This window comes from Mesoplodon bidens (genome assembly GCF_964165515.1).
Source record: "Mesoplodon bidens genome assembly, chromosome: 4".
Lineage (NCBI taxonomy): Eukaryota > Metazoa > Chordata > Mammalia > Artiodactyla > Ziphiidae > Mesoplodon > Mesoplodon bidens.
Window position 1 is genome coordinate 121426038 of NC_138160.1, and position 21089 is coordinate 121447126.

At 46.0% G+C, this 21089-nt stretch overlaps 1 long non-coding RNA gene and 1 pseudogene across 2 annotated transcripts in view; both read left to right on the forward strand.

The window, feature by feature from the left end:
* Positions 1-21089, forward strand: part of LOC308616244 — a 219808-nt gene that overhangs the window by 25823 nt on the left and 172896 nt on the right. The gene's annotated exons all lie outside the window — the stretch shown is intronic.
* Positions 1365-3413, forward strand: LOC308615428 (arginase-2, mitochondrial-like; annotated as a pseudogene). Its single transcript has one exon. The product of its transcript is annotated as an arginase-2, mitochondrial-like (transcript).

Below are 21089 nucleotides of genomic sequence, written 5' to 3' on the forward strand. Positions count from 1 at the left end.
GCCCAGCCGCTCCGCGGCATATGGGATCCTCCCAGACCGGGGCACGAACCCGTATCCCCTGCATCGGCAGGCGGACTCTCAACCACTGCGCCACCAGGGAGGCCCAAAACTGAAAACTTTTGTTCTTCAAAAGATACTGTTAAGGGCTTCCCTGGTGGTGCAGTGGTTGAGAGTCCGCCTGCCGACGCAGGGGACGTGGGTTCGTGCCCCGGTCTGGGAAGATCCCACATGCCGCAGAGCGGCTGGGCCCGTGAGCAATGGCCGCTGAGCCTGCGCGTCTGGAGCCTGTGCTCCGCAACGGGAGAGGCCACAGCAGTGAGAGGCCCGCGTACCGCAAAAAAAAAAAAAAAAAAAAAAAAAAAGATACTGTTAAGAGAATGAAAAGATAAGCCACAGACTGGGAGAAAATATTTGCAAAGCATTTTTCTGATAAGGGGTTTGTTTATATCTAGGATTTATATAAAGAACTCTTAAAACTAAGTAATAAAACAACTCGATTAAAAAAAATGAGGAAACGATGTGAAAAGACACTTCATCAAAGAAGGTATATGGATAACAAATAGATGAAAAGATGTTCAGCATCATTAGTCATTAGGGAAATGCAAGTTAAAACCACAAAGAGATACCATTAGTACCTATTAAAATGGCTAAAATTGGGAAGACTGACCATACTAAGTGTTGGCAAGGATGTGAGTACTGGAACTCTGCTACACTGCTGGTGGGAATGTAAAATAGTATGGCCACTTTGGAAAACAGTTTGGCTATTTCTTAAAAAGTTAAGCACACACCTCCTTTGTGATCTAGCCATTCCACTCCTAGTTATTTACCCAAGAGAAAAGAAGCAAGATGACTGATGTGTGAATATTCATAGCACCTTTATTTGTAATAGTCAAAACCCACAAACAACACAAGTCCATTTACAGATGAATGCGTAAACAAATTGTGGTAGATCCAGAATGCTCCTGGAGTGGTATTTCCCCTCTGACAACCTCAAATCCAAATTTCTAAACTTCATAGGCAAGGCCCTTCAACCTCAATTTCCATTTCTCTTTCCATCCTTCTCTCCTGGCATTTCCCTTCTAGAAGCTCTCTATGTTGAATGCTCTGAGTTCTCTGAACACACTGGGTGCTTTTACAAGATCTTGTAAAATAAGGTTGCCCTGTCCTTTATTCTGGCTTTCTTTTCCCAGCAAACTCCTACTGAAGGCACTTCTTAGCTGTTTCTTCTCAGGCACCTCCATCTCCTCCAGAGTTAGATGCTCCTTTACTTTAACCTAGAAGAGCTCTTAAACTTGATGTAGAATGCACTGATGAGTATGTCTGCCCATTGAATTCTTAGTTCCTCAAGGGCAGGAAGTGAGGCTTGGTCTTTTGTTTAACCTTTTGGGCTTAACATAGAGCTTGGTAGACCACAAGTACGGAATGTATAATTGAATGAATGAATGATTTGTTGTTCAGTTATATGTTTTACTGTTGAAAAGCTAGTAATCTCAGCAGCTGGGATAGTTTTATTTATGAGTTGGATCTTTTATTCAACTGAAGGTATGCTCCATTTTAGGAACAATACCAAACATCATAATCCTAATCAGCTGATGGGTCACTGGGACACATACTGTCAACTAAAGGTTCTTAAAATGTACATGACTTTTTTTTTTTTTTTTTTTTTTTGCGGTACGCGGGCCCCTCACTGCTGTGGCCTCTCCCGCTGTGGAGTACAGGCTCTGGACGCGCAGGCTCAGCGGCCACGGCTCACGGGCCCAGCCGCTCTGCGGCATGCGGGACCCTCCCGGACCGGAGCACGAACCCGCGTCCCCCGCATCGGCAGGCGGACTTTCAACCATTGCGCCACCAGGGAAGCCCCTACATGACTATTTTAACACCCAAAATAGTAATAACCCAAATGTTCTTCAAGGAACTGATTAAATTTCAGTTCTTGCACATAAGGCAGTTGTGTTGATTAAAAACACTGAGGTAAGGCGGCGAGCCGCACGTAGCAGCCTCTCACTCGTCTATGTCCTGCGCTGCCCATCATGTCCCTGAGGAGCAGCCTCTCGCTTCTTCTCTGTATGCAAGCGCACTCAGTGCCGAAGAAGTCCGTCCACTCCGTGGCTGTCATTGGAGCCCCATTTTCACGGGGACAGAAAAGAAAAGGAGTGGAATATGGTCCCACTGCTGTAAGAGATGCTGGCTTGATGAAAAGGCTCTCCGATTTGGGCTGCCACCTTAAAGACTTTGGAGACTTGAGTTTTATCCCAGTTCCCAAAGATGATCTCTATAATAACTTGATAGTGAATCCTCGCTCAGTGGGCCTTGCCAACCAGGAACTAGCAGAGGTGGTTAGTAGAGCAGTGTCAGGTGGCTACAGCTGTGTCACCGTGGGAGGAGACCACAGCCTGGCAATTGGTACCATTAGTGGGCACGCCTGGCACTGCCCAGACCTTTGTGTGATCTGGGTTGATGCCCATGCTGACATCAATACACCCCTCACCACTTCATCTGGAATTCTCCACGGACAGCCAGTTTCATTTCTCTTCAGAGAACTATAGGACAAGGTCCCACAACTCCCAGGATTTTCCTGGATCAAACCTTGTATCTCTTCCCCAAGTATTGTATACATTGGACTAAGAGATGTGGACCCTCCTGAACGTTTTATTTTAAAGAATTATGATATCCAGTACTTTTCCATGAGAGACATAGATCGACTTGGTATCCAGAAGGTCATGGAACAGACATTCGGTCTGCTGATTGGCAAAAGACAAAGGCCAATCCATCTGAGTTTTGATATTGATTAATTTGACCCTACGCTGGCTCCAGCCACAGGAACCCCTGTTGTAGGGGGACTGACCTATCGAGAAGGCATGTATATTACTGAGGAAGTACACAATACAGGGTTGCTCTCAGCACTGGATCTTGTGGAAGTCAGTCCTCGGTTGGCTGCGTCAGAGGAAGAGGCCAAGGTTACAGCCAGCCTGGCAGTGGATGTGATTGCTTCAAGTTTTGGGCAGACAAGGGAGGGAGGGCACATTGTCTATGACCAACTTCCTACTCCCAGTTCACCAGATGAATTGGAAAGTGAAGAACGTGTAAGAATTTAGGAAATACTGTGCACTGACACGTGTTTGTTGCAATGGGCATTCCAGAGTTGGGAGGCATTTGCGGTGACAGATACTAAATGATCGTCTGGGTCAATACTGCCTTAATGAGAACATTTGTGTATTCTCACAATTGTAAAGTTTCCTTCCCCTTCATTTTGGCGACCGATAATACTACTGTAAATGTATTCGGTTTTTTGAAGCTCACAGGGTATTAATATGTTAGAGCACTATGTAAATTTAAAGAAGGCATAAACAACATTTACTACCTTGGTAAAAACAAACAAACAAACAAAACACAGGTAGTTTGGTACAAACTGATATGGAGATATGTAAATAAATACAGTATTGAATAAAAACTTCAAAACTATAGAATATGATCCTGAGTTTGAAAAAGAAAACTGTATATGCACATAGATCTATATGTATACTATGTTAGTATGTTCTTGGAAAAATCTTGCAAGATACTCAAGGAGTTGGAACATGGTGGGGAAAAGTTCTTTTCTTTCTCACTTTGTCCCTTTATTAAAAAACTTTATGTGCTTCAGTATTATTTGAATTTGTTATGAGCATGTTTTTGCTTTAGTAATTAAAAAACCCAAACAGATTTAAAAACATATGCCTGACCAGTAAGACTTATTATTAAGAACTTATTTCAGGTACCTCCAAATAACATTAACATTTTAGGTTTATGTAGCATCTGCCTATAATGCAAGCCGCTTTTACCTTATGAACTGATTTTCTTTTTCTTTCTTTCTTTCTTCCTTCCTTCCTTCCTTCTTCCCTCCTTTCTTTCTTTCTTTTTGGCTGCGTTGGGTCTTTGTTGCTGTGCGCGGGCTTTCTTTAGCTGTGGTGAGCGGCATTACTCCAGTTGTGGTGCCCGGGCTTCTCATTGTGGTGGCTTCTCTTGTTGCGGAGCACGGGCTCTAGGCACACAGGCTTCGGTAGTTGTGGCTCGCGGGCTCTAGAGCGCAGGCTCAGTAGTTGTGGCTCATGGGGCTTATTTGCTCCGCGGCATGTGGGATCTTCCCCGACCAGGGCTCGAACCCGTGTCCCCTGCATTGGCAGGTAGATTCTTAACGACTGCGCCACCAGGGAAGCCCTGAACTGATTTTCATCTTCAGATATCTTTTGGGAGAGGTGGAGTGGGGAGGTGAAGGCCTGGAAGGGTGGCTGCTATATCCAAGTTAGTGTCTGAGTGTAGAGTGTGTCTTTGTTCTCCTACTCCTAGGAAAGCTCAACTACCACGTGACTGAAATAGGATGATCTTCTTTCTTCTGGTGGGTAAGCATATGGGCTTTGCAGTCGCAAACCTGTTTTTTGGCCTCTTGCTTTACCACCTACTAGCTGCCTGACCTTGGCTAAGATTCTGATAGGCTGTGAGTTGGGTTTCCTCATCTGGAACATTAGGATCCTGGTGGTATCTGTGTCCTGGGGTTATTGTGATGCTTGGATGTGAGGGTCTGAAATGAGTGTGGTGCTTAGTAAATGTTAGCTTTTGTTGTTACTATTGTGAAGGAAAACCCAGCACGTGAAAGAGATGAGACTAGATGAAAGGAAATCAAAGGAAGAAAAGGACAATTTTTTTTTGACATTTTTTAAAATTATTTTGCTTTACAACAAATTTAATCAGTTATACATATACATATGTTCCCATATCCCCTCCCTTTTGCGTCTCCCTCCCACCCTCCCTATCCCACCCCTCTAGGTGGTCACAAAGCATCAAGCTGATCTCCCTGTGCTATGTGGCTGCTTCCCACTAGCTATCTATTTTACGTTTGGTAGTGTATATATGTCCATGCCACTCTCTCCCTTTGTCACAGCTTACCCTTCCCCCTTCCTATATCCTCAAGTCCATTCTCTAGTAGGTCTGTGTCTTTATTCCTGTCTTACCCCTATGTTCTTCAGGACATTTTTTTTTCTTAAATTCCATATATATGTGTCAGCATACAGTATTTGTCTTTCTCTTTCTGACTTACTTCACTCTGTATGACAGACTCTAGGTCCATCCACCTCATTACAAATAGCTCAATTTCATTTCTTTTTATGGCTGAGTAATATTCCATTGTATATATGTGCCACATCTTCTTTACCCATTTATCCGATGATGGACACTTAGGTTGTTTCCATCTCTGGGCTATTGTAAATAGGGCTGCTATGAACATTTTGGTACATGTCTCTTTTTGAATTATGGTTTTCTCAGGGTATATGCCTAGTAGTGGGATTGCTGGGTCATATGGTAGTTCTATTTGTAGTTTTTTAAGGAACCTCCATACCGTTCTCCATAGTGGCTGTACCAATTCACATTCCCACCAGCAGTGCAAGAGTGTTCCGAAAAGGACAATTTTTAATATGGGTTGAAGATACGACTTCAAATTACTATCTCCCCCCCCTCCCCACCCCCCTCCTTTTTTTTTAAACTAAGCCTTCTGTTGTTAAGTGCTAGCAAATACATCACTGATAGCTCAGTAAGAATTGTAGGAAGGCCTGGAGAAAACACTTTTCAGTGTGAGGAGGAGTGAGAGAATTGCCTGGGCTGGTGAAAAACATTTATAGGCAAGGGGTTTGGAAAACCTCTTTGCAATACTGCAGTGATCCAGGAAGCCAGGGCTGCTGATATGTGCCTGGTAGTCCCCAGGGTGATGATCCGTCATAAAAATATGGCGGAAGGACCAATGCACTAGCCTTGTGCTAAAAGCTCCATGAATTGCCAAGCAGGACCAAGCTTTCTAGTGGGCTTTGTGCCCAGAACATCTCTGTGACTGAAGGTGCTGTCTGAGGAGGCATCCTCAGCTGTTCTGTCTGCCTAGCAGAGTGATCACCAGCCCCCTCTCACCCCTGGGGAGTGAGGGGACCAATACAAAGAGGTAACTGATGTGCATTAACGTGCAACGCCTAGAATCCTCCATGGGTCTAGCTGCATGGTGTCCCTGAGTCTCTGGGGATGGCTGGCAGGTGGAAGCAGAGAGCACCTTCTTACCAAACCTTCACATCTGTAGGAGGCTGAGGTCTGTGGCCCCATGAATGCATTAGGGGCTAATGTATCACAACTAAGGTCTCAAAGTGTTGGCCTATACAGGAACTTTTTTTTTTTTTTTTTTTTTTTAGGCTGCCTTGGGTCTTCCTTGCTGCGCGTGGGCTTTCTCTAGTTGCGGTGAGTGGGGGCTACTCTTTGTTGCGGTGCGTGGGCTTCTCACTGCGGTGGCTTCTCTTGTTGCAGAGCATGGGCTCTAGGCACGCGGGCTTCAGTAGTTATGGCGCGCAGGCTCAGTACTTGCAGCTTGCAGGCTCAGTAGTTGTGGCTCACGGGCTTAGTTGCTCCAGGGCATATGGGATCCTCCCGGATCAGGGCTCAAACCCGTGTTTCCTGCATTGGCAGGCGGACTCTCAACCACTGTGCCACCAGGGAAGTCCCTACAGGAACTTCTTGAGAGAAGTTTCTTGTTTGTTCTACACGGTGTTTGCCAAAGTAATAGTGGTACTAGCTAAAACTTGTATGGTGTTTGCTATGGGCCAGGCTCTGTTCTAATCACATATATATGATATATTTATACATACATAAATTTATATATATAATCTACATATTTATATATCAAATTATGTATTAAAATTGATATAGAGCCTTTATTCCTCTCACTAGCCTTATGAAATAAGCACTGATACCTGTTTTTCAGGTGAGGAAAATGAGACACGAAGAGGTTAAGTAAGTTGTCCAAGGTCACATGCAGGTAAATGGCAGGACTGGGATTCAAAAACCCAGCTGATCTGGTTCTAGAGCCCAGGCTCCTAACAGTTGTATTACATTGTTTGCAGATTTGTTGAAGTCCGTTTTTTTTTTTTTTTAATTTAATTAATTAATTTTTTTATTGGAGTATAGTTGCTTTACACTGCTGTGTCAGTTTCTGCTGTACAGCAAAGTGAATCAGCCATATGTATACATATATCCCATTTTTTGGATTTCCTTCCCATTTAGGTCACCACATGGAGTCAGTACTTTTTAATTGGGAGATTCCATATAAAAATCTAGAGCTGGCTTCTCTTGACAGATCAGAAGAACTAGGGACTCTGGGCTGCACCCCTTTGTGGGAACAGTTGCCTGGTGCCCAGTCAGGCCAGGGCCCTCAGTGGTCTCAGCTTCCCCCCCCCCGACCCCCACTCATTCCTGACTCTGAGTCTCTGCTCACTTGACCCAGTTCCCATACCTATTTGTACCTGCAGACATTTCCATTTTCAACTCCTGGGTTAAAGTTAAATAATATTTGTGGATGGGAGCATTTATAAAAACGTCAGGCACTTTTCCTCCGGGTTGGGGAGTATCTTCAGCCCCGTTTTCCTTTTGAGGTTATCACGTAGAGTAACATAGACGTGAGCTTTGCCTTGGCTCTGTGCTTTGGTTACTGTATTATTCCTCCTCGTCTTGGGACCTGGGGGTTCTTCCGACCCTGTTAGAGATTCTATGGAAAGGCTGATATTAGAGCAGAAGAAATTGCGATATTGAAGGAACTGAGTGTGAAAAAGCCAACAGCCCATGTCTGTTTTTGTCTGTGCACAGAGTAGACAGCTACAGAGCATAGTCGGCTCTCTATATTGGTTGAGTGAAAAATAGACCAGAAAGAGTTATTCTTGAACAGAGGAGAGAAATCTGACAACATTTCAAAAAGTGAATCAGCACCTGGTATATAAGTTTTAAAATATTTTATTTACCGAACTTACCCCCCTTTATTACTAGATGAAACACCCTGCTTTTTCTAGCCAGTATCACCCGGGATCTTTGTTTCTTTGGAAGGAAAATACACTGTGGCCCATTTCTCAGGCAAGTTTATTTTAAAATCGCCAGAGTTCTCTTGAATCGGTTTGAGAGTTGGAGCACACGCTAACAAGAGCAGCTGAGAAAGGAGGTTTTGGCCTGGTTACTGTCTAACCAGGTGGGTTGGGGTCTTTGAACTTCAAGAAGCTTTTGTGTTTCCAGCTGTACCGGGGATTAGTGGCTTAGTCCTACCTCATGGGAGCAAGTTTTATTGTTACCTCTTTTAAAGCTGAAACCATAATGTTAGGGTTTTTTACACAACACCATGTGCTTCGGGAGCTCAATATGCTTAGTTAGTTTTCTCCCCGCTGTGACCCCCCTTCCAACTGTATCTGGAAGAGTGAATTCACTTTGAACGTAGCAACAGATGTGCTTGGTAATATGTAAAATTCAATCGGTTAGTTTTCCATCAGTTCCATGGTCGTTGACCATCTAACACAGGCAAGGCCGTGTGCCAGACTGCTGTGAAACAAAGCGGTTACCTTTGGAAACAAGGGTAACTAAGAGGCAGTCCCTGCCTTAAGGGACCCAGTTGGGGCATATATGGCAAAAGCATACAAGAGTATAGTAGCTCTAGGAAATTAAAAATGTAGTAAGTCAAAGGGAGAATATGCAGCCCATGATGAATTTCCAAATGAAGGCTGCAGATGTTTAGTACTAGAGGAAGTCTGAGTTCTCTTTGATAAGGTTCCTCCTTGAGAAGCAGCAGAGTCCAAAGTGAATGTGCACAGCGCAATTAGAGGGACACTTTGAAGGGGAACAAAGCTGCTTGTGTGAGAGCGAGGGGGAATGCTAGTCTCTTCAGCATGGTCCGGAAATTCATTTTGTAACAAAGAACTGTAATTCCAAGTCAATGACACCTTCTAAATCCTCTCAGACTATGCCCAAAATTACAGAGAAGGAATGGTGAGGCAGTTCCTTTCAGCCAGAACTGGATAGTTGTGTACTTTGCTCAAATGCCTGGGATCTAATGGCGATGGGACAGCAGCCAGGAGATAAAGCAAGTCAATACAGGACTGGGAGGACTCTGATGCTGGAGCAGATAATGAGGAAGGGGCCAGGATTTGAAAGCGTGACCTCTAAGTCTTCCTGTGTAATGAACAGAATGTAATGGAGGGCTGAGATCTGAGACCTGGGTGCACCTGTGTCTGGAGCTGCCCAGCCAGCAGCCTGGCTACATCCCTGGATAACTTGCATGAGTTGTGTGGGAACTTGACAGCCTCTGGCTACCTTTACTGCTTATTGAAAAGAGCAGAAGATCAGAGATTTCCTCTAAAGGCGATAGGCATGTGGCTTCATGGTTCAGAACTCGAACTTAGGCATCAAGGCCTGGCTCTCCCGTTTACTGGCTGTGTGGCCTTGAGCAAGTCACTCACCCTTCCTGAGATTCAGATTCATTATCTGTAAAATGAAAGAAAAAAATGATAGTCACTACCTTACAGGGTTATTATGAAGACTAAGTAAGATAAGGGATTAAAAAACCAGGTAGCAGGGTTTATGGCCCATGTGAGTGCATGATAAATTTTATCTTTATTTTTAGTAAAGGAGATGATTATGGAGATAACTGTTTAAAATTGCTTTTTCATTCTTTAAGTTCTGGACCTGGATTAGAGACAAAGTGGGAATTATTCCATTCTTCCCCTTAGTTTTCCATCTGTAGCTTTTGAGATGATCAAGAAATAACTCAAGCAATGGGTTGAGGACGGGAAAAGGATTTAGGGAAGGGTCCCCACTTTATAGCCTCAAAACCCAAACTTACTTAAAATTAAAAGGGCGGATCTCTGGAGGCATAGGTGAATACTGATGCTGAGGGACCACAGTATTGTTATTTCTCTCTCCTTAGAGAATCTTAGATATCTTAGAGCAGTGCATCTTAAACACTGACGTGCATAGAAGTCACCTGAGATTCTGCATTTCTAACAAGCTCCCAGGTGATGCTCCTGGTCCTCAGACCACATTTTTCAGTAGCAAAGTCCTGAAAGGCCTTGGCTCACTGAGTCCAGTGGCATGGTTGAACGTCTTTACTACCTCCCTGAAAATGCTCTTCTGGTTTTTGTTTGAATACCTCCATTGAAGATAAGCTCTCTACTTGCCAGACAGCCCTTTCTGTTTCCAGATGGCAGGCATGGTAGAAACCTGTCTTATTTCTCTGAACAGTAATTCTCAACGTAGACTGTGTTTGTATTTGCATGCTTGTATATTTTTGTTTTTTATTGAAATACAGTTGATTTACAATGTTGCGTTAGTTTCTGGTATATAGCAAAGTGATTCAGTTATACATATATACATATTCGTTTTCATATTCTTTTCCATTGTGGTTTAATACAGGATATTGAATATAGTTCCCTGTGCTATGTCGTAGGACCTTGTTGTTTTATCTGTTTCATATATAGTAGTGTGTATCTGCTAGTCCCAAACTTATTTGTCCCTCCTCCACCCCCTTTCCCCTTTGGTGACTATAAGTTTGTTTTCTGTGTCTGTGAGTCTGTTTCTGTTTCGTAAATAAGTTCATTTGTGTCATATTTTAGATTCCACATATGTGATATCATATGGTATTTGTCTTTTTCTGACTAACTTCACTTAGTATGATAATCTCAATGCCATCCATAATGGCATGATTTCATTTTTTATGGCTGAGTAATATTCCATTGTGTATATATATGCTACATCTTCTTTATCCATTCATCTGTTGATGGACATTTAGGTTGCTTCCACGTCTTGGCTATTGTAAGTAGTGCTGCAGTGAACATTGGGGTGCATGTATCTTTTTGAATTATGGTTTGCTCTGGATATATGGAGTGGGGTTGCTGGATCACGTGGCAACACGATTTCTAGTTTTTTAAGGAACCTCCATACTGTTTTCCATAGCGGCTGCACCAGTTTACATTCCCACCAACAGTGTAGGAGGGGGAATGTGTGTCTTTTACTGAGCTGATGCTTGCCTCCTTATAATAGCATCCATTGCTTCTAGTTCATTACTGCGGCAGGGGTGGGTGTGGGGATATCACACAGGTATTGCCTAATCCTGATGAGGATTTAACCTGGTTTTGGTCTTCTATGGAGGAAGTCCATGGATGGGCTTCTATGGTAGTAATGGGGGTTGGGGGGGGGAAGCAATCCCCTGAAACTATTTGCAGAATTTTGTAGCATGTACATTTTCCTGGGGAGAGTTTCTGTAGCTTTCAACAGTTTTTCAAGAGTGTCTGTTCCCTCTAGAAGATTAAGGAGCATTGATTTCCTTTTTCATGGAATGCTGTGTCCCTCACAAATCTTCTATTTGGAAGGCTAGACCCTCCCAAGTCTCTGTATCTCTTGTCTGTCTGTCTCTCTTTTTAAAATTTCTTTTACGTAGTTCTTTGTGTAACATGGTTTTGAGGCACCCTGTTCATCCTGCTAAATTTTCCCAGTTTGTCTGTGTCCCTCTAAGGTTGGCCCCCCCAGAACCATGCACAAGCTAAACTCCAAGAGTCATCTGACCAGCCAGAAGGGTGAGATCTCTCTCCTTGATTTGAGACTTCTTTCATTTCTTCTTCTTCTTTCTTCTTTCTTCCCTCCTCCCTCTCTCCCTCCCTTCCTTCCTTCCTTCCATTTTTGGCTGTGTTGGGTCTTCGTTGCTGCGCGCGGGCTTTCTCTAGCTGCGGCGAGTGGGGGCTACTGTTCGTTGCAGTGCACAGGCTTCTCGTTGCGGTGGGTTCTCATTGCGGAGCATGGGCTCTAGGCATGCAGGCTTCAGTTGCTGTGGCACGCGGGCTCCGTAGTTGTGGCTCGCGGGCTCTAGAGCGCAGGCTCAGTAGTTGTGGTGCATGGGCTTAGTTGCTCCGCGGCATGTGGGATCTTACTGGACCAGGGCTTGAACCCATGTCTCCTGCATTGGCAGGCGGATTCTTAACCACTGCACCACCAGGGAAGCCCCCATTTCTTCTTTAAAGTGTATCGCCTTTGGAAACCTTAGTATACTTGACAGTATTATCCATTTGGAATGTTTATGTTGCAGATCAGAAAAAGAAAGAAAGAAAGAAAATTCAATATTTAAAGAGAATTTGTTGATAAATGTAACAGGGCCCTGGGCTGGGGGTTGGCCCTGCTTTCAGGTGAAGCTTGATCAAAAGGCTCAGACGCTTTCACCAAGGACCCAGCTTCTTGTCTTCCCTCTTCATAGTCAACAGAGTTCCCAGTCATTTATGCATGTACTACAGTGAGCCCCATCTTCCACCATCCTGAATGCTTTGTGTTGTTATTGGACCACGTATGCAGGACCTGATATTTATCCCTTTTAAGTGTCTTGTTAGCCCATAGTCCTGGTTTTACCATCTCTCCTATCAGCTTCCCTGTCCAGCTTAGGATCATCTTCCAATCTGATTGGCATGCCAACAAATTAATGATGTTGAACCAGACAGGGTCAAGAACAGAGCCATAGCTTACCCCCCAGACACTCCTGCCAGGGTTGATGTCATGTACCCTTTGGACATGAATGAACATTTCTCAGAGTGTATTCTGAAGGACACTAGATGGCAAGGTGGTTCTCAGAAGTGGAACCCTATAATCAAATACATGGGGATAGGGCTATAGAGCATAATCCTTTCTTGAAGAGTCACGATGCTTATGAGTTTATTAAAAAATCGAATAACGGAAATTGTTAAACATAGTTTTCTAAAAATACTTGACTATTAAATTCTCCTCCCTTGCCTGTGGATGTCTCCCTCCTGGTTTTCTGCTCTAGCTGTTCTCACAAATCCCCTCCTTAGTCTCCATCTCTTGCTCGTCCCCTTGGCCTCTGCATGTCCCCAGGGGAAACCACTAACTTCGTGGCTCCTCGGTTCTCGGTCAGTGGCAAACTCCCAGCTGACATCCACGGCACTTGGAGGCGACCTAGTTTGAGTGAAGTGCTGGCTTTTCAGTTACATCTTCAATAGGCTGAATTGGCAGCTTGTCAGCAGGCTTATGTCACCTAACGACTGTGTCAGTTCCCTCCTTGTCTGGCTTCCTGTTGGTAAGTATCCTCAGGATGCTCTTGGAACCCAGAAGGTGTGAGAGGCCTGGTAAGGGAGCCAAAAAGAAAGGGGGAGAAAAGCAGAGAAGGCCTGCCTTCCCTGCAAAAAAAAAAAAAAGAAAAGAAAAGAAAATTGTACACTAGGAGAAAAAAAAAAAACCTCAGAATGAAGGGAGGGAAGCTTGCTGAGAGCTGTCTCCCTGCAGAACAATTTTGCTCCCAGAAGGACATTTGGTTTTTTTAAATTTTTGTTTTTTAGACCCGCTCTGATCTCCTTTATCCCCCACCATGCCCTTCCTTCCTGTTTGGCACTTTTAAAAACGTATTACTTTTCTTCTACAATAGCGACCTGCTGGGAGTAATAGCAGAGACATTTCCTCTCCTGTGGCTCTCGCTGTCTTTTTAATAACGATCCTCTCCCCACCCACTTCCCCTCTGCTGCCCTTCATAAGCATGTTCCCAAGGGTGTGGGTGGAGAAGCTTCAGGTGTGTGCGTAGTGTACCCCAAAGCTTAGCTGAGTTTGAGGCTTGTTTTCCACCCTCTCCGGGGCTGCAGCGCCCCAAGCTTTGCACCCTGACCTCCCCTCTGCACGGGGAACTGCAGCCTTGAGTTTAGGTGGTATCGACTCAGAGGTTTGGCTCTCACATTTGAGGGTACTAGTAATTGCGTGAGCGCATTCCCAGAGGAGTTCCTCTAGGGATTCTAGGCCCTTCCAGCCGGTGTTCTTGGGGTAAAAGCTTCAGGCAGTGTTGAGGGTGCTTGCCTGTTCAGCCTTGCCGGGAGCCACACAGGGTCATCCTGGGCAGTTTCATGGTCCTCTCCAAGGACTGCCCCTTTAGAGGGCAAAGTTCACGTTCGCACGAGTCAGAACAGATGAATGGGTTGGAGTTTTCTGTAGGTCACTTTCTCCGAAAGCATGTGTTCATAATCTTGAAGTCTAGTCTCAAATTTTTCACCGAAATACCATTCCTTTTCGTGAAAGCGTATCTCCCAGAGTTGAAAGCCTAAGGTAACCAACCGTTCCTCCTTTCCTGCAGCTCTTCCTTCCTTTGATTAATGAGTTCATTAATTCGTCCATCCGTTTGTTCGTTCATTTAGTAAACATTTGAGTGCTTCACTGCCTGGCGCCAGGTGAACAAAACAGAGAGGTTCCTGCCCTCGTGAGGTTTGCAGGGCAGTGGGGGAAACAGTGTCCAGATATAGAAGGTGACTGTGTGGCCACCTGCTGGGAACGATGCCATGCAGGGGATGGCAGGGGTGCTGGGCTGGAGAAGCAGGGGGAGACCTGGACAGGGTCATCAGGCAAGGCCTATCTGAGATGGTGACATCTGAGACCAGACGTGAAGGACAAGGGGCCGGCTGGGTGGAGAACTGGCAGGGTCTGTGCGGCGTTCCCAGCAGAGGGTCACCACGTTTAAACATTCCTTGTCGGAAATGAACTTGGCACCTTCCAGAAACTGAGAAGAGGCCGGAGTGGAGAGAGGGAGGGGTGGAAAAGAGCTTGGAAGATTTAGCAAGGCCTGGGTGTCGAAGTCCTGTATTTTATCTTAAAAACAAAAAAACCCACAAAGACCATGAGATGTGCAGCTAACTCCATAACATCACTCTCATTTTCTGTAAAGTGGTTTGAAGAAAGGCAGTGTAGTGTAATGGTTAACAGTGGACTCAAGCTACACGCCTGAGTCTGAACTCCACTGCTGCTGCTTGCTGTCTGTATAACCTCAGACAGCTTATTTAACCTTCCTGGGCCTCGGTTTCTACATTGGAAAATGGGGGCAACTCATAGTACCCACCGTGTGGGACCATTTTGAAGATTAAATGAACTGACACACATGCCTGGGACATAGCAAGTACTCAATAAATGTTACCTGTTGAAAAGAATGCTTTAAAGTATTAGACTGACTGTCCAGGAGGGTGTCCTTTCTTATCCTGTGGATTTGTGCATTCCTTAGCATAAGCACATGCCCTCAGATGTGCAAATCCCATTTTGAGATGGGCAGTCCTAAGACTGGCGTGATTGGGACGGCTGCCCAGGCCTGAGGCAGCTTCTGAGTAATGCCGGTTCTCTCCTTAGGCAATACTTGGATGTCCTCCTGTTGCTCTGAACATCCAGGTCCCGGGTCTCCCAGGGCCGAGTGTGGGCTCCATCATTCTGGAAGCCTTCTGTTTCTTCCCTTCCTCAGACCTAGAGAGCTCTCCGTTGAACTGCCCATTGTGATTCTGTTTGGGAGTTGGAGGTTCATTTCAACTCAGCAAACATTTGTTTTGGTCATTGGCAGTGTTCAGGCACGGTGCTAGGTGCTGGGGAATGTATGGGATCCAGCCCACTCATTACCTGGAAGGAGGTCATACCTAGTTGGGGAGTCAGGCTCGTGGACCGGTAATTCCAGTTGAAACTAGTTAAACTGGAGACCGTGGGACCAGAGGAAGGGTCTTTGGCCCCAACTTTTGCTTTAGAGGGCAATCACATCCTAGAGGAAGTGCCCCAGTGAGTCATGAAGAGTGATAAGAGGTAGCCAAAGATGGGAAGGGCTTTCCGGGAGGTAGGAAGAGATAGCAAAGGCCCGGGGGTGGGTGGGATGGGGGGACAGCGTGGAGGGTGAGGGGAAACTGAAAGCAGCTTGATAAGATGAAGGAGGAAAGGGCAGCGTGGAGGCTGAAGCTGCTGAATGAGGTGAGGCTTACATGCCTTCCCGGGGAATGTGGGCCCCTGGAGGATCCTAGGAAGGGGCTTCTGTGGTCTGAGCATTCTGATTGCAGAGTGGAGGGTGGATGGGGGGGGGCAGGGCGGGGCAGCAGCATGCCGCAGCCAGGAAGACTGCGGGGAGGCTGTGGCTCTAGTCCAGGTGAGAGGTAATGAGGACAGAGGTGGGGCTGTGGTGGTTGGTGTGTGCGGGGTGGGTTAGAGGGAAAGGAGGAGAGACGGGCAGGCTTTGGTGGAGACACGGGGGACGGATCCACGGAAGGGGGCTTTCAGGGATGTTGGGACACAGGACAGAGATACTGCTCAGGGACCGACTTGGGCACTGATTCTGCTTCCTGCTCCCCACCCGCACCCCCCAGGGTGATGATGTGTCCTGAATGCTGAGTTCCGTTCAAGGACCAGAAGATCCCCATGTGGGCGAACACTTCCCTAAACAGAAACACAATGAATTTTGGGCTAAATTCTCAGTTGGTGATGTAATGCTTGTGTGTGTGTATAAAACGTAAAAGACAGGGCTTCCCTGGTGGTGCAGTGGTTGAGCGTCCGCCTGCTGATGCAGGGGACAGAGGTTCGTGCCCCGGTCCGGGAAGATCCCACATGCCGCGGAGCGGCTGGGCCCGTGAGCCATGGCCGCTGAGCCTGCGCGTCCGTAGCCTGTGCTCCGCTACGGGAGAGGCCACAACAGTGAGAGGCCCGCGTACCGCAAAAAAAAAAAAAAAGTAAAAGACAGTGATGTATAAAAATTGTCTTCTCAACCCTCATGGGACCCTTGGGGGAAGAGTGCACCATGTCAAGTATTTGGCTTGTGAAAATCTGGGGCCCAGGAGTAGGGGGTGGGGTAAGGAATGAGAAAAAGATATGCAGCATCTGTGCCTACTATGTGTATGGCCCCAGCAAGTTTTATAACCTTGACTGAGTACGTGCTGTCTCTTCTAATTGAGTCTGTAACCCCCTGGCAAGCCTGCTCTTTCATACTCTCCCAGTTCCTGCAGATCATCTGTTCAAGGGAGCAGTTTTCCTGAATCCTGTCACAGTTTGAGAGTACTCTGTACAAGGTGTATCATTTACAACATGCTGGGCTATCTGATTATCTTCTTCATTTCTTCTCACAGTCCCACGAGGAAGGTGTCGACCACCATTCATGGCGATTGGAACTGTGTTTCCAAGAGGTTAAGTAACCCGCCCAGCTCACAGGCTATTGGAGGGAGGGAGCTGGGAATCAAATCTGCATTGTCGGACTGTTTTTCCACCACGTGGAGTTGCAGTTACCGTCATGGATACCAGGAGGGTAGAGTTTCTGTTTGGAGTCTTCCTCGGAAGGATTAGAACAAGTGAAAAACTGCCCCATAGTCAAATCCTCAGAACCCCCCAAATTTGCATCCTGCAAATCTGCCCCTCCTGACACCCGTGAAGCCCATTCTGCTTGTCCCACCCTGGTGAGACTTTAAAGCTGATCCCTGAGCTGAAATGACCAGATGGAGTGAGCAGTATGTATTATTATTTAATAAAGCATGTGTTGTTCCCTACTTGGCAATGCGGCCAAGTCGCTGTTCTAGCAGGTGGTGGGTAACTGGACCCAAGCCCCCTGATCCTGGCTCAGGAACTCCCTGGTCCAGCCTTTGATAACAGAACAAGAGGAGAAAACAGTGACACAGGACACTTCCTGTCCCAAAGGGGATGTGATATAGGACACCTGAAACAACAGGCAGAAGAAAAGCTTCACTAGAGCTGCTTGGGGAGAGCTGGCCCCAGGCTGCCCTCCACGGGTCATCTAAGATCTCGTGAAGAGTGGGATTGGGCCAGCTCTTTCAGTGGAGTTCCGCTCAGTGGATTATCACTTGTGCTCTGTGGGCTAGGCACAGGCTCACCACTGACATCCCAGCTCCTGCCCTTGTGAAGGATGTGTTCCAGAGATGGGGACCAACAAGCAACCAGGAAATAAAAATTAGAATGATGAGGTTTAATTTTTTTATACAGAAAGGAGAGGGCTTATGGGAGCCCAGATGAAGGGTTCCTAAATTATCTTGGAGAAATCAGGGAAGTCTTCCTGGAGGAAGAGGAATCTAGGTTGGGAGCCGAAGGGCGAGCAGGAGTTTGACCATGCACAGTTGCACAGGCTCCAAATGTCATAGGTGGAAAAGAAACAGGAAAGATTAAGCTAATTTGAATAAAAATAGAAAATTAAAACTTCAGTGCTAGTCTTTCCCCCTCCACCAGTTCTGTAGCTCACTATTATTAGAGGTATAATCCACATACCATGTGGGGGCAGGCAGAACGGGCTTGGGCTTATGTTAGATTGATGGTCTCTGGGCTAGATGTATGCAAATGAGAAGGCTTTTATTTTGTAAGGTAAAATGTCTGGAAGCAAGAGTCCCAGATTAAGATCACCCGGCATCATTTTGATTTTTCTTAAGCTGGTGCATATCCAACCAGTAATTCAATTCAGGGCCCTAAAGTTACCTGTTTGAGACTGTCACGAGTCCAAGTGGGTTGTTTGATTCAGTGGAAATGGAAAAAGTCAGGGAATTTGGGTATTTCAGTCATAATCTCGACCGTGCCACAGGCTATTCATATAATCTTGGATAAATCACATCACTTCAACCAAAAATGAGAAGTAAAACTCTTATTTGTTTATTTATATATCTATTAGTTTATTCCCTCCCACCCCCCACAACTTTTTACTTTGAAAAATCTAAAACCTACAGAAAAATTGCAAGGATAGAACAAATGCAGTATGTGAGTGTCTGTAGACATAAAAAAATATATTTATTTTTGCTGAACTTTCAAAAGTAAGTTGCAGACATCATGGCACTTCCCTCCTAAGGTTTTTCAGCCTGCATCGTGTATTTTTCTAGCTTAGAATGGTGGAATTATCAAACTCAGGAAATTTAACATTGATACAATACTCTTCTCTGATGTACAGTCTGGGTCACAAGTTCCCTTATGGTCTCAATCTTGTCCTTTATTATTATAAATTTTATTTCTGATCCAGTCTGATCAAAGACAGATGGCATTCAGTTGTCATTCTCTGGTGCGCTCTGATCAAGAATGGTTCCCCAGCCTTGTTTCTTGGCCGAGTGGACATTTTGGAGGTGTCCGCAACAGTCGTTTTGCGGAGTCCACAGTGTATTCATTTGACAGTTGGCAGTGACTGGACAGCTCCTGTGCGCTGGGCACTGTGCTGGTGGTAGGAAAAGGTCGCCATCAGGGCCAGTGAGGTCTTTTTCCTTTCGGAGCTCACAGTCTAGTGGGAGAGCGTAATGAGAAATACGCAAATTGTAGAAAAGTGAAAAATGCCAGGAGGGACTGGAGAGAATTCCTGGTTGGGGCACGCATCTGAAAAAGAAAGAAAATAGGCCTAAGATGAGGCTGAGTGGGAAGAATATTACTTCTGATGATGGGACTAAGGACGGCCTCTGAGGCAGTGATATTTAAGGTGAGATCCAAGAGATGAGAAAGTGCCAGCAGGAGGCAAGTGGTGATTTCATTCCTGGCTAGGGAACAGCACATACAAAGGCCTGGAGGCTCGGGCATGTTTGGCCTGGTGGAGGAACTGAGCAAAAGGGCATTTTGACTGCAGAATGGTGAGCAGGGGGCAGGGGGGATGAGGTGAGCTTGATGCCTTGGGTAAGGGCCAGATCATGGAGTGGCTTTTCGACTTCATGTTAGATGCAGTGGGAGCATCAACTTGGAAAGTTGATAACTGGGGCACCTCGTGAGCTGAGGCATGTTTTATAAAGATCACTGGCTGCTGTTTGAAGCATGTCTGAGGGTGGTCGCCAGGTTGGAATGAAGTCTCTTACACAAATTGAAAATAGTTATACATTGAAGGTGTTGTTTGCAAGAACTTAGAGGTACCACAAAAGATGATTTTAAAAATTGTCAGTTATTTTTGTATTTGAAATTAAGACCTGAGTAATATCTGACTTGGCCTTCCAGAGAGCTTGGTGGGGACATGTCTTATTTCCTTATCTTGTCTTTGCTTTGTCACTGATAGGAGCTGACATCCTCACAGCCTAGAAACAACCCAGTGGTCCTGTTGCCTCCCAGGCAGCTTTTAACTTGGTGGTGGGCTAGCGTCTCTGGGGAAACCTGCTTCCTCTGGCTGTGGGGCTCTTGCCTCCCACCTGCTCCTATGCCAACCCCTTCCCAGAGCCCACCCAGCTTGCTTCAGGTCCTTTAAGTGGACCACACGGGAATCAAACCAAAGCTTAAGAGGAAACAGGACAGCAGGCATGGTGAGGTACCAGCTTCCTTCTGAGCACTGGCTGTTCCCTCTGCTGGAATGCTTTTCCTGCCCCACTCTCTTGCTACCCTGGGAAGCCTTCCTTCCCTGACCATACTCCTATGCCTGATCACCTTATTACATGCATGCACAGGGCTATCTCTTTCCTTCAGAGTACATGATTCTGTTTTTTAAAAAATTATTTATTTGTTTATTTGGCTGTGCCGGGTCTTAGTTGTGGCACGCGGGATCTTTAGTTGCGGCCTGCGAACTCTTAGTTGCGGCATGTGGGATCCAGTTTCCTGACCAGGGATCGAACCCCGGGCCCCCTGCATTGCGAGCACAGAGTCTTAGCCACTGGACCACCAGGCAAGTCCCCATGGTTCTGTTTTGAATAATGCATGCATGAATGTATGTGATCATTTGATTACTGTTTCTCTCTCCTACTTGGCTATAAACTCTGTGAGGGGCGGGAACATGTCTGCGGTTGCTCTTCATATCACCCTAGCATACCCCGTGCTTAACACTTTGGCGGTCGGGTTCTGCAGAGAACTGCTAGGCACAGATCGAAGCGTGGGAAGCCTGTGCGTGTGGGCGGCTCCTTAAGGCTGGAAGGCAAGGCTCTTTCTCCTGAGGGCCTGAGCTAGTCTGTTGTTGACAAATCCTCCACAGACTTCAGAGAATCCAGTAAGATGGAAGTGAGAGAGGGCTGGAATGCTGAACATTAGAGGGTGTTTGGAGATACTGGGCAGTTCCTGTCCTTCTAAACAGCAGGAACCCAGGATACCTGAAGTAATAGCCACCCTTTTACCTTCAGGGCAGGCCACAGGGCACCTCCCTCTTCATTTCACTGATCTCACTCCCACCTCTCACCTTTTACATCTTGGCTCCTATTCCCCCTGTTGGGATTTTCTAGAGAGGAGCCGGGGTGTGTTTCGTTTTTCTGTTCTATGCCAAGTCTTGGTGAGGGAGAGGAAGCTCTGCAATCAGGAGTGTTTTCCCTCCTCGGCTCCTTTGTGAGGACACTGCTCTGAAAGAATGTCCCGTTTTATTGAAGACCTGAGCCAGCCTCAGCATGAGCCCTTATTTCACTTGGATTGTATTTATTCCCAAACGGTGCCGGGCAAACGCTCCTGTGTCCCCACTTCCCTGGGATGTCCTGCTGGACAGCCTTTTGAATGAAAGCTTAGAATCCACATGGCAGTGGGTGAATAGCTCAGGAGCTGTGTGGAGATGGGGTGGTGACAAGATGGAGGGAGGGTCTCTTCTT